Source organism: Salvelinus alpinus, chromosome 28 (genome assembly GCF_045679555.1).
Source record: "Salvelinus alpinus chromosome 28, SLU_Salpinus.1, whole genome shotgun sequence".
Taxonomy (NCBI): Eukaryota; Metazoa; Chordata; class Actinopteri; order Salmoniformes; family Salmonidae; genus Salvelinus; species Salvelinus alpinus.
In genome coordinates, this window is record NC_092113.1 from 1,579,865 (window position 1) to 1,592,892 (window position 13,028).

Genomic DNA, 13,028 nt, shown 5'->3' on the forward strand with positions numbered 1-13,028 from the left:
AACTGATGATAATAAGGAAGATGGGCGACACCTGGAGAAGGGTGGAGACAAGCAAAAAGACAGGAGAAACAGTTCAAGGTGTGACACAAATATTAAGCCAATGTTCCATAACCTGTAGGTAGTTAGGACTGGAGTCTGAACGGATAGTATTGTACAGTATACTACAAAATTCTATAGTAAGCACTACACCAGGGGTAGGCAACCCTGGTCCTGGAGTGCCGTAGGCACTTCATGTTTTTGATTTAACCGCCCTGGAAGACCAGGTGTGTTGAATTTAGGCAATCACTGAACTGATCAATTAACTCAGTTGGTCAGGTGTGGTGCCTCATTGGCCCAAAACCCTGTACCTACAGAACTCCAGGAACAGGATGGCCTACCCCTGCAATATACAATCGAAGGATACTACAGTGTGGAGTATTGTATTCTACAGTATACTACGATTCTATGGAATTCTATAGTAAGTACTATAGTATTCTTTGGTAAACTGTAGTCTTTTTTTCAGGTTTGGGAGCTATTTGTTCTCCCAACATGGGAATGCTGCCCTCCCAGCTGTTTCACATAGCTACAGTACAGAATGTGTGGTGTGGTGGGCCAATGATCCGGGTGGATGCCAGAGCAGGCAACTGTGTACTGTGAGGTCAGCCCATTGTCTGTTGGATGGGATCTGTGCTGCCATGGTACACTTCTGCAGTACAACACTATTTGAGAGTTTCCTCCTTGTATCCTCTGATACATTTGAATAAGTGGCTCCCGAGTGGCGCAGCGGTCTAAGGCACCGCATCTCAGTGCTAGAGGCGTTTCCACAGACCCTGGTTTGATCCCGGCCTGTATCACAACCGGCTGTGATCGGGAGTCCCATAAGGCGGCACACAATTGGCCCAGTGTCGTCCGGGTTAGGGGAGGGTTTGGCTGGGGTAGGCCGTCATTGTAAAATAAGAATGTTCTTTAACTGACTTGCCTAGTTAAATAAAGGTTAAATATGAAGTGTTTTTGAAAGTGGAGTTTAAGATCCGAAATAGTCTGTCTGTGTGTAGCTGGTTGAGTGGTCTGTAGGCCCTGAACCTTCCTCTGAATCAGTGAAGCCTTTGTGATCAACCACAGTGTACTGTACCTTGTCGAGTACCTGACAGAAGTTGGTCTTTGTGTGTGTGTGTGTGTGTTTCTTTGTGTGTGTGTGTGTGCTCGCATGTGTCATTGTATGTTTGTCTGCATGTGTGTGTGTGTGTTCTCAATATGTTGTTGTGGTCTCCTTGGGGATGTTGTTTTCATGATCACATGCCTCAGTTTGCACAGGCACGATCCCATCAGTGGAGATTGCCTTTCCATACCACACAGCACCTCTTTATGCATCTAGGATATGTGTGTGTGTGATTGTGTGTGTGATTGTGTGTGTGTGTGTGTGTGGCTTTGCTTAACCGTATTTCTGGTGCTAGATTAATATTTTCCTTTTTTTTCCCCCTTCCCCTCGTTTTTCTTTTTTTGTCTCTCTCTTGTTCTCCCATTCCTCTCTCTCTGCCTGGGCCATGTGACTGGTAAATCCTCCTTGAGCTGCTCGCCCGGTGGCCTGACTGGGATTATGATGTTCTGATATATTGAAAATAGATTTGCTGCATGATTATGTGATGAACATGTTGAGCTTTAGAAAAGGGCCCAACAGGGAGATGGGGGAATGACCGAAAAACAGAAAAAGCAGGGATTCCCAAAGGATCCATACTGTGGAGGAGCAAAAAACGTTTGAAACCTTGACGGTGGATATACACGCATGCAATTATCCTTTCCTTAATACATGCACCTATATTTCAGTGGGGAACCCTGGGCAGAGCAATGTGAAGAGGGACAGTTCAAATAGAGGGAGACCAGTGCTTAGTCAGACAGTCGCCGCTGGATATAGCCATGTAATTAATGCATAGTCCATCTTATTTGGTTAAATCTGAAATTAAAATTGTTTGGCCTGAATGTTAAACTTCTGGATAGTGGGAAAATTCACAGCATTTGGTGAGTTATCATACGTCGTCATCATCTGGTACACATCGCAGTGTAAAGAAAAAACCAGACGGACTCCAAAACAAGTGCAGTGAGTTTTAACAGTGAATGAAAAAATGCATCATGAGATACATCATGTCCAGGATTGCAACATTCTGGTAACTTTCAAAATTCGTAGGTTTTCAGAAATACCAGTTGGAAGATTCACGGAATCCGGAGGGAATTTTACAGAATTTTGTAATCCTAATCATGTACAGTATGTCCATCTCTTTGTCTTTCCTCTTGGGCTCTCTCTCCTTCTTTCTCCCAGTTTCATGCCACTGAATTCAATTCAAATGGTTCTATGCCATGACAAGACAAATCTTCCATTGCCAAAGCAGTGAAATAAAATGGACCCACACTCCTCTTATGTCCTCTCTTTCCCTTTGTCTCCCTCCTCCTCCACCTTTCCCTGCACATGTGTTTCTATCTCTCTGCCCCCTGCTTGTCTCCCTATGCCAGACTCGAACAGGTGCCTGTTTCTCCGCCAGAGGCTTGAGTGTTGTTTTGTGTTTCTAGGAAGAGAACACTCGCCATGTGAACTCCCACCCCTTCCCATAACCACCCCTCCTTCCCCTCTTTCCTCCATCCCAGCCCTGTTGCTACAAATGGCCATTGTTATTATGTGCCCCAAATGTCACAACTGACAGAGAACTCTCTCTCTCTCTCTCTCTCTCTCTCTCTCTCTCTCTCTCTCTCTCTCTCTCTCTCTCTCTCTCTCTCTCTCTCTCTCTCTCTCTCTCTCTCTCTCTCTCTCTCTCTCTCTCTCTCTCTCTCTCTCTCTCTCTCTCTCTCTCTCTCTCTCTCTCTCTCTCTCTCTCTCTCTCTCTCTCTCTCTCTCGGGATTCACTTCCCTCTCACGTCTACAGCTGCTGCTCTGACATGAGGGTTATCTCAGCATTATCCCAGTGTTCGAGCCACGCAGCAAACCAATTGACCAACCCTCCCTCCCCCACCTGATTTCTCTCTCCGCTCCCTCTCTCTGTCAGCGTCCCTGTGGCTTGAAGGTGGCTCCTAACTCTCTCTCTCTCTGTCGCACGCTCCTGCTGTCTCCGTTTCTGCTGCTGCTCTCTCTCTCTAGCTCGCTCTCCCTCACTCACTCTCTGCCTTCCTCCCTCTCGCTCACTCTCACTCTCTCGCTGTCTCGTTTTCCACTCCACTGCCAAGCTCTGGAAATCATTGTTTGAGACACATTTTTCTGGTTGCCGCTCACACAAAGACAGGATTACGGCTTGATTCACTGGCTCCGGCTCTCCACGTTCAGGCAAGTGGCAGCACTCCTTATTTCTCCTTCTCTTCCCAGTCTCCTTCGTTGTTGCCATCTATCATCTGTTTGGTGAAGCCTGTGATGTATGCAGAGAAGCAAGGAAGGAGATGCATGGCAGAATGTTATTATGGTTGATTGTGTGTATATATAAGCTAAGGGAATCGGGGTAGGTGGGGTTGGGGGTGGGGATGAGGTGAAGGAAGGGGAGGGCAAGGCGGGCACACTGAGCCAGGCACTTCCAACCCAGAGGGACAGATGGCCAGTAGCCATGGAGCTTTTTTCCTCTTTCGGTTTTTAATTCACCCCTCTGGCTTTGTGTAAGGGCCCAATAGTATACAGACTCTCTTTTCAAGGAGCCAGAGACTGCTGCACTCCGTAGCTGAACGAGAGGGAGGGCTGGGGGAGGTGTGTGTGAGTGTAAAAAAGGGAAGAAGATAGAGATATGGGGGGGGGGGGTTGCTGTGGAGGCAGAGGGTCAGTGCTATCCGGAATCCTTGGGACGTTCCTACCCTAAACTCCAACCCTTACCTCAACCCCTACCCTTAATCCTCACCTTAACCATTTTTTATTTCAACTTCAATGGGGGTAAGGACGTTCCAAGGATCCCTTTTAGCAGGTACCTTTTGAGTAGGGGTGGATAAGAGAGGAGAGGAGGGGGGAGAGGGGGGTCACCAGCCCCATAATGCATGGAGGTCAGTTCCAGATGCTGCGGGGACAAAGGGCTTTTCTGGGGGAACGGCAGGGGGAAGCGTGGCACTCGCCATTGTGTATGTGTCGCTGCATTGAAGGATGCTGCCGGAGAGCCTCATGCTAATTATGGCCATTCAGCCCTGTAACGGATGGCTGGGCCCCAGCTTCTGTTAGCCTGCTTTTCACAGTCACTCGGTTAATATTTCCCTCATGTAGCCACAGACTAGCGCCTGTGCTAACGGTTCGAGAATCATAATGTTGAAGCAATAGCTTTAAGGAAACTGGGCAAATATGTGTTTGTTCATAGTAATGGCGTGATGACAGGTGCTGAGTAGTGTGTGCTTTTGTGTGTGTGCTTTTGTGTGTGTGCATATTTGTGTGTGTGTGTGTGTGTGTGTGTGTGTGTGTGTGTGTGTGTGTGTGTGTGTGTGTGTGTGTGTGTGTGTGTGTGTGTGTGTGTGTGTGTGTGTGTGTGTGTGTGTGTGTGTGTGTGTGTGTGTGTGTGTGTGTGTGTGTGTGTGTGTGTGTGTGTGTGTGTGTGTGTGTGTGTGTGTGTGTGTGTGCGTGCATATGCTCTGCCTGTATTTATGCACACAACATGTTTGTCATGCATGTGTAATGTATGTGTTTTGAAGCGGTATTCAACCCTAAGTATGTGAACAAACACACACACACACACACACACACACAGGGAGACACACAAACACACACTAAACACAATAACAATGATGTCATTGACAGGACAAACGGACTAAACAACCTGATTGTGGTTTTAGTGTCAGTGTGATTGGTAACCCCACAGTAAGAGTGGGTGGTAGAGGGCACTGGGGTTGGCAGCCATTGTTTTCACTATGGTACACTTTATACCAATGTGCAGCTCCTCCCGAACAACCACAAATATGTATCTCCTTACCTTTTTGTATTGTATGCTTCTGCTAATGTAGTGGTCATTCTTCTACAAGGTGATTTTGCACCTAGCGATTGGATGGTTTTAAGATATTCCATTGGTTTTGTTTTGAGTTACTACAGAGTCTACACCTAGGACCACAATGGTCTGTGTAAAGTCATACATCATCATAATAGTGACCCATTCATTCTGATACCAGGTACTGTTATTTTAAGACAAAAATGCAGTTTGGTGCTCTATCCAATCAAGCAAGCCCAATAACCAGGGGATAGGGAGAGGGAGTAGGCCACCCAGCCTCACCCTACTAGAATCTGAAGTCAAGTGTCTACTGTGTGATGATGATATGGTGCTTCTGTACCCAACCAAGGAGGGCAAACATCAGCACTAAGGCCCTGACAGTAAATTAAAAAATATATATGATGCTGTTCCAAAAACGGTCCAGTTGCCTGGACCACAAATACAAATTCCATCTAGACACTGTTTCCCTAGAGCACACAAAAAAACTATACATACCTCTGCCTAAACATCAGCGCCACAGGTAACTCCACAAAGCTGGGAACGACCTGAGAGACAAGGCAAGAAGAGCCTTCTATGCCATCAAAAGGAACATAAAATTAGACATTAGGATCTGGTAAAAATACTTGAATCAGTTATAGAACCCTGCCCTTTATAGTTGTGTGGTCTGGGGTCCGCTCACCAACCACGAATTCACAAAATTGAACAAACACCAAATTGAGACTCTGCATGCAGAATTCTGCAAAAAAAATCCTCTCTGTACCAACGTACAACACCAAATAATGCATGCAGAGCACAATTAGGCCGATACCCAATAATGATCAAAATCCAGAAAAGAGATGTTAAATTCTACAACCACCTAAAAAGAAAAATTCCCAAACCTTCCATAACGAAGCCATCACCTGCAGAGAAATTAACCTGGAGAAGAGTCCCCTAAGCAAGCTGGTCCTGGGGCTCTGTTCACAAACACAAGCACACCCCACAGAGCCCCAGGACAGCAACACAATTAGACCCAACCAAATCAGGAGAAAAATAAAATAAAATTACTTAACACATTGGAAAGAATTTTCAAAAAAACTGAACAAACTAGAACGCTATTTGGTCCTAAACAGAGAGTACACAGTTGCAGAATACCTGACCACTGTGACTGACCCAAATTTAAGGAAATCTTTGACTATGTACAGACTCAGTGAGCATAGCCTTGCTATTGAGAAAGGCCACCGTAGGCAGACCTGGCTCTCAAGTGAAGACAGGCTATGTGCACACTGCCCACAAAATGAGGTGGAAACTGAGCTGCACTTCCTAACCTCCGTCCAAATGTATGACCATATTAGAGACATATATTTCCCTCAGATTACACAGAACCACAAATTCGAAAACAAATCCAATTTTGATAAACTCCCATATCTGTTGGGTGAAATACCACAGTGTGCCATCACAGCAGCAAGATGTGTGACCTGTTGCCACAATAAAAAAAGGGCAAGCAGTGAAGAACAAACAACATTGTAAATACAACCTATATTTGTTTATTTATTTTCCCTTTTGTACTTTAACTATTTGCACATCATTACAACACTGTAAATAGACGTACGACATTTGAAATGTTTTTATTCTTTTGGAACTGGTAATGTTGACTGTACATTTTTTATTGTTAATTTCAATTTTGTTTATTATCTATTTCACTTGCTTTGGCAATGTAAACATATGTTTCCCATGCCAATAAAGCCCCTTAAATAGAAATTGAGAGAGAGAGAGGGGGAGAGAGAGAGGGTGGGTGGGAGAGAGAGAGAGAGCTGAATAAGCCATGTCCAATCTCTCCGAGCTATTAATAGAGCAGGAAAGCATCATGAAATTTTTCCGATGAATCTAGTGATATGGAATTCATGGTGGATGATGGACTTTAGTTATGTTACTATCACGTTTTTTGAGGACGGGCAGAGTTCAACTGTCCGTGACGAAGACAGATTCACTGCTTCTGTCAGATGTCCTTGAGATATTTGACTCCCTCTTGTGTGTGATCCTGTGATCGTGTTTGTGTGACTACTGTACTGTATGTGGGTGTCTGTGTAAACAACGTTTGTTCTCATACATATATTGTGTGAGTGTGCACGTGTGTTTGTCTGTGTGTGCGTACGTGTCTGTTGCTCTTCGTGAGTTAGGCCAGCTAACTCCTGGCAGAGCATGTGATAGGATACAGGAAGTGTTCCTGTGGCCATCTATAATTTCTCACCAAACAATCAGAGGATCACAGGGCGGGAAATGATTTGTCCTCAAAGACTAAAAATAGCATTAGATCCTTCCTTCCCACGGCTTTGGGATGTCTCACACGCTGTTGTATTCTGTTGTATTCGACTGGCTGATATCCCATTCTGATTCACTCAACTTCACTACTGCAGAGACACATATTGCTGTGGATGTCATTTGTTGTTCATCCCAGTGTGGGTAGCTTTTGCGAAGCAGGTTAGAAATACAGTCGTAGCACGTTGAGAAATGTCACCTCCCCACGAAAACATCCTCCACGAAAGCGCAATTCCACGATAACAGAATTAAGCTTTGACTCAGTTTTTTTCCATTTTACAATGTATTCCCAAACAAAAACCATTGATTTCAAAGTTGAACAAGCCATGCAACTACAGTATATGCACAACGAATACTTTGAACAATTTACACCGAAAATGTCACAAAAACATTGTGCAGATGCAATGTTTGGTAACAATATTATGGTTCAAATTTAAGATTCAAAGATTTCTCCAGAACGAATGGGGTGTCTAATGCGGAGTCAGGGAGCAGGTGCAGTTAGTGAGATGAATAATAACGAACATGGAGCGATACTAAACAAGAGAAGCGTCTTACATAGAAACATACAAAAATACTACCCGATGACTGATAACAAATGAGTGCGATATAAAGTGTAAGTAATCAAGGGTGTAAGGAAGTCATTACGAAGAAAGGTTTGGCGGAAAAGGGATGACGATGTAATACTCACAACCTAACCCAGGAGACAGATGATCACGTGGCTCTCCCTCTGCTCTCACGGAACCCCGGTTAGAACGTAGCGGACACCGTTGAAGCTAGTGCCCCTCCTCAATAAGGACAGAGCCCCAGCTGTCTACGACGGCTTCGCTCAGACGCAGAGAGACGTGTGGCCCTCACCTCCATGGGTTCAGGCTCTGACAACGGAGGAGGGAGAAAGGCGATGAGGATACCGACGCTCCCGAAGAAGAATATCCAGACAGATGGCCATCGATGAGGGCGATGAGGGCGTCCAAGGGTAGGTTGCCATCGATGAGGGCGATGAGGGCGTCCAAGGGTAGGTTGCCATCTCGGCACGCCAACTTCGTCTGGACCTCTTCGCACAATCGTCTTCTGAGTAGGCTCTGGAGCACCGGCTCATTCCATCCGACGGATGTTGCCACTGTCTGAAAGGTTAGTGCATACTCCGCCGTGGTCTGGCCATCCTGCCATAGTTGGAGTAGGTGCTCACCCCCATCTCTGTCCTCTGGTGGATGGTCAAAGACCCTCCTGAGCCATGAACCCCTCATAGGAACCCAGCTCTTCCTCTCCTCTCTCCCAGATAGCCGTGGCCCACTCCAACGCCTGGTCCAGTCAGCGGAGAAATAACCGTGGCAAACTTGGACCTCTCTGTGGTGGGGACCCCCATCTGATGAGTGAAATAAATGGAGCACTGGAGTAGGATGCCACGGCATTTCAATAAAGTCCTGTCATATTTGTCCGGTAGGGACAATCGGACATCACTGAGCAGGACGGACTGCTGTATGGGGTACTGGCTTGCTGGGTCGACTTGTGGTAGAGAATCCTTCGCTATTTGGAGATCATGCCCCTTGAGTAATGTCGACTCGTCGAAGAACACGGAGGACCTTATCCATAGCCGTCCCCAAATGAGACAGCTTGTCATGGTGTTGACGAAGTAGGTGGCCCTGTTCTCCGACCATCTGGTAGATGTCTTGGTTAACTGTTGCTTCCATTTGTTGAGGTAGTATTCTGTAACATGGACGCAGGGAGTCAGGAAGTAGGTGCAGTTAGTGAGTTATATCTAAGGCACTGCATCTCAGTGCTAGAGGTGTCACTACAGTCCCTGGTTCGATTCCAGGCTGTATCACAAACGGCTGTGATTGGGAGCCCCATAGGGTGGTGCACAATTGGCCCAGCGTCGTCCAGGTTAGGGGTAGGTTGTCATTGTAAATAAGAATTTGTTCTTAACTGATTTGCCTAGTTAAATAAATAAAACATCTAATATGATCGGTTCAGATTTGGTCCGGCCAGGGCCGACTAACCAAATTTCAATTTTTTTATCAAACAAAACTATGCTACATTTTATCTCTGGGACCCTCAGGATGACAACTCAGAGCAAGATTACTGAATGTAAGTACATTATTTACCTTCAGAGATGAATGTATCAAACCAGTTGCTGTGATAAAAGTTTTGTTGTCGTGCACTCTCCTCAAACAATACCATGTTATTTTTTCACTGTAATAGCTACTGTAAATTGGACAGTGCTGTTAGATTAACAAGAATTGAAGCTTTCTGCACATATAAGAATGTCCTGGGAATCTTTCTTGTTACTTATAACGTCATGCTAATCACATTAGCGCACGTTAGCTCAACCGTCCTGGTGGAGGGATACCGATCCCGTAGAGACCCCTTTTCCATCAGTTTGAACAAAAATCTAAGCCTTTGCTTATTCCACATTTTAGGATGGAAAATGGTTGGAAAACATGTATATATGCCTTAATTAAAAAAAATAGAGACTCTTAGTGTCACGGCCGACGCTGGAAGAAGACCAAAGTGCAGCGTGGTGAGCGTACATTTTCCTTTTATTAGAATGTCGCCAACAAAACAAGAAACGAAAGAACAACCGTGAAGCTTACAGGGCATAGGTGCCACTAACAAAAGTAAACTACCCACAGTGAAAGGAGGGAAAGGGCTACCTTTCAAAGCATAGAATGCCGACCCCAAATCACACCCTGACCAAACCAAATAGAGACATAAAAAGGCTCTCTAAGGTCAGGGCGTGACACTTAGCTTATATTTCACACCCAATTATTATACTATTTGACATGATCTTAATAAAATCAAATCAAAGTTTATTTGTCACGTGCACTGAATTCAACAGGTGAAATGCATACAAAGAGGGGTTGGCGGGTGGTGGGTGGCGGGACACAATGCAGATAGCCCGGTTAGCCAATGTACTGGAGCACTGCTTGGTCGGGCCAATTGAGGTAGTATGTACATATGTACATGAATGTATAGTAATGTGACAGTGCATATATGATAAACAGAGAGTAGCAGCAGCGTAAAATAAGGGTTGGGGGGGCACACAATGCAAATAGTCCGGGTAGCCATTTGATTACCTGTTCAGGAGTCTTATGGTTTGGGGGTAAAAACTGTTGAGAAGCCTTTTTGTCCTAGACTTGGCACTCCGGTACCGCTTGCCATGCGATAGTAGAGAGAACAGTCTATGACTGGGGTGGCTGGGGTCTTTGACAATTTTTGGGGCCTTCCTCTGACACCGCCTGGTGTAGAGGTCCTGGATGGCAGGCAGCTTAGCCCCAGTGATGTACTGGGCTGTACGCACTACCCTCTGTAGTGCCTTGCGGTCGGAGGCCGAGCAATTTCCGTACCAGGCAGTAATGCAACCAGTCAGGGTGCTCTCGATGTTGCAGCTGTAGAACCTTTTGAGGATCTCACGACCCATTCCAAATCTTTTTAGTTTGCTGAGGGGGAATCGGCTTTGTGTTTGGACCATTCTAGTTTGTTGGTGATGTGGACACCAAGGATCTTGAAGCTCTCAACCTGCTCCACTACAGCCCCGTCGATGAGAATGGGGGCGTACTCGGTCCTCCTTTTCCTGTAGTCCACAATCATCTCCTTAGTCTTGGTTACGTTGAGGGAGAGGTTGTAATTCTGGCACCACCCGTCCAGGTCTCTGACCTCCTCCCTATAGGCTGTCTCGTAGTTGTCGGTGATCAGGCCTACCACTGTTTTGTCATCTGCAAACTTAATGATGGTGTTGGAGTCATGCCTGGCCATGCAGTCGTTTGTGAAGAGGGAGTACAGGAGGGGACAGAGCACGCACCCTTGGGGGGCTCCAGTTTGAGGATCACCGTGGCAGATGTGTTGCTACCTACCCTCACCACCTGGGGGCAGCCCGTCAGGAAGTCCACGATCCAGTTGCAGAGGGAGCTGTTTAGTCCCAGGATCCTTAGCTTAGTGATGAGCTTTGAGGGTACTATGGTGTTGAACGCTGAGCTGTAGTCAATGAATAGCATTCTCACATAAGTGTTCCTTTTGTCCAGGTGGGAAAGGGCAGTGTGGAGTGCAATAGAGATTGCATCAACTGTGGATCTTTTTGGGAAGTATGCAAATTGGAGTGGGTCTAGGGTTTCTGGGATAATGGTGTTGATGTAAGCCATTACCAGCCTTTCAAAGCATTTCATGGCTACGGATGTGAGTGCTACGGGTCTGTAGTCATTTAGGTAGGTTGCCTTTGTGTTCTTGGAAACAGGGACTATGGTGGTCTGCTTGAAACATGTTGGTATTACAGACTTAATCAGGGACATGTTGAAAATATCAATGAAATGTTGTATGTGTATGTTGACCTGTTTAACCTCTCTTGGGTACGTGAGACGTTAGCGTCCCACCTCTTCAACAGCCAGTGAAACTGCTCGGCGCCAAATTCAGAAATACTCATTATAAAAATTCAGAAAACAAAACATATTTTACATAGGTTTAAAGATTAACTTCTTGTGAATCCAACCACGGTGTCAGATTTAAAAAATGCTTTACGGCGAAAGCATACATTACGATTATTTGAGAACATAGCCCACTAGACAAATCATTACAAACAGTAACCAGCCAAGTAGAACAGTTACACAAGTCAGAAATAGAGATAAAATGAATCCCTTACCTTTGATGATCTTCATATGATCTTCATTTACTCAATAAATGTTCCTTTTGTTCGATAAAGTCTCTTTATATCCAAAAACCTCAGTTTTGTTTGTGCGTTTTCTTCAGTAATCCACAGGCTCAAACGCAGTCAAAACAGGAAGACAAAAAAATCCAAATTGTATCCGTAAAGTTCATAGAAACATGTCAAGCGATGTTTATTTATATTTATATCAATCCTCAGGTTGTTTTTAGCCTAAATAATCGATAATATTTCAACCGGACAATAACGTCGTCAATTTAAAAGGTAAACAAGAAACGCACTCTCTCGGTCTCGCTCATGAAAATGCTCTGTGACACTTTAGGGTCCACTCATTCAGACTGCTCTTACTTCCTCATTTTTCAGAATACAAGCCTGAAACAATTTCTAAAGACTGTTGACATCTAGTGGAAGGCATAGAAACTGCAATTTGAGTCCTAAGTCAATGGATACTGTAATGGCATTGAATAGAAAACTACAAAACCATTAAAAAAAAAGACTTCCTGAATGGATTTTTCCAAATCAGTTCTGTTATACTCACAGACACTATTTTAACAGTTTTGGAAACTTTAGAGTGTTTTCTATCCAAATCTACCAGTTATATGCATATCATATCTTCTGGGCCCGAGAAGCAGGCAGTTTAATTTGCGCATGCATTTCATCCAAAATTCCGAATGCTGCCCCCTACCCTAGAGAAGTTAAAGGTCTTACTCATGTCGGCTACGGAGAGCGTGATTACACAGTCATCCGATTTCACAGTCAACAGCTGATGCTCTCATGCATGCCTCAGTGTTGCTTGCCTCGAAGCGAGCATAGAAGTGATTTAGCTCGTCTGGTAGGCTCGTGTCACTGGGCAGCTCACGGCTGTGCTTCCCTTTGCAGTCTGTAATAGTTTGCAAGCCCTGCCACATAAGACGAGCGTCGGAGCCGGTGTAGTATGATTCAATCTTAGCCCCGTATTGACGCTTTGCCTGTTTGATGGTTCGTCGCAGGGTATAGCAGGATTTCTTGTAAGCTTCCGGGTTAGAGTCACGCACCTTGAAAGCGGCAGCTCTACCCTTTAGCTCAGTACGAATGTTGCCTGTAATCCATGGCTTCTGCTTGGGGTACAGTCACTGTGGGGACGACGTCCTCGATACACTTATTGATAAAGCCAGTGACTGATGTGGTGTACTCCTCAA

The 13,028-nt window shown here is 45.2% G+C and overlaps 1 protein-coding gene across 6 annotated transcripts in view; it reads left to right on the top strand.

Moving 5' to 3' along the window:
* Positions 1-2,924: 2,924 nt before the first annotated feature.
* Positions 2,925-13,028, top strand: part of LOC139556921 (membrane-associated guanylate kinase, WW and PDZ domain-containing protein 1-like) — a 132,523-nt gene continuing 122,419 nt past the window's right edge. For 4 of the 6 annotated variants that reach the window (XM_071371063.1, XM_071371066.1, XM_071371068.1 and 1 more), the window contains exon 1: positions 2,929-3,286. The gene's annotated coding sequence lies outside the window, so the exon portion shown is untranslated. Of the gene's footprint in view, positions 3,287-13,028 lie in introns of all 6 variants that reach the window. The other 2 variants (XM_071371070.1, XM_071371069.1) reach the window with 2 other exon arrangements.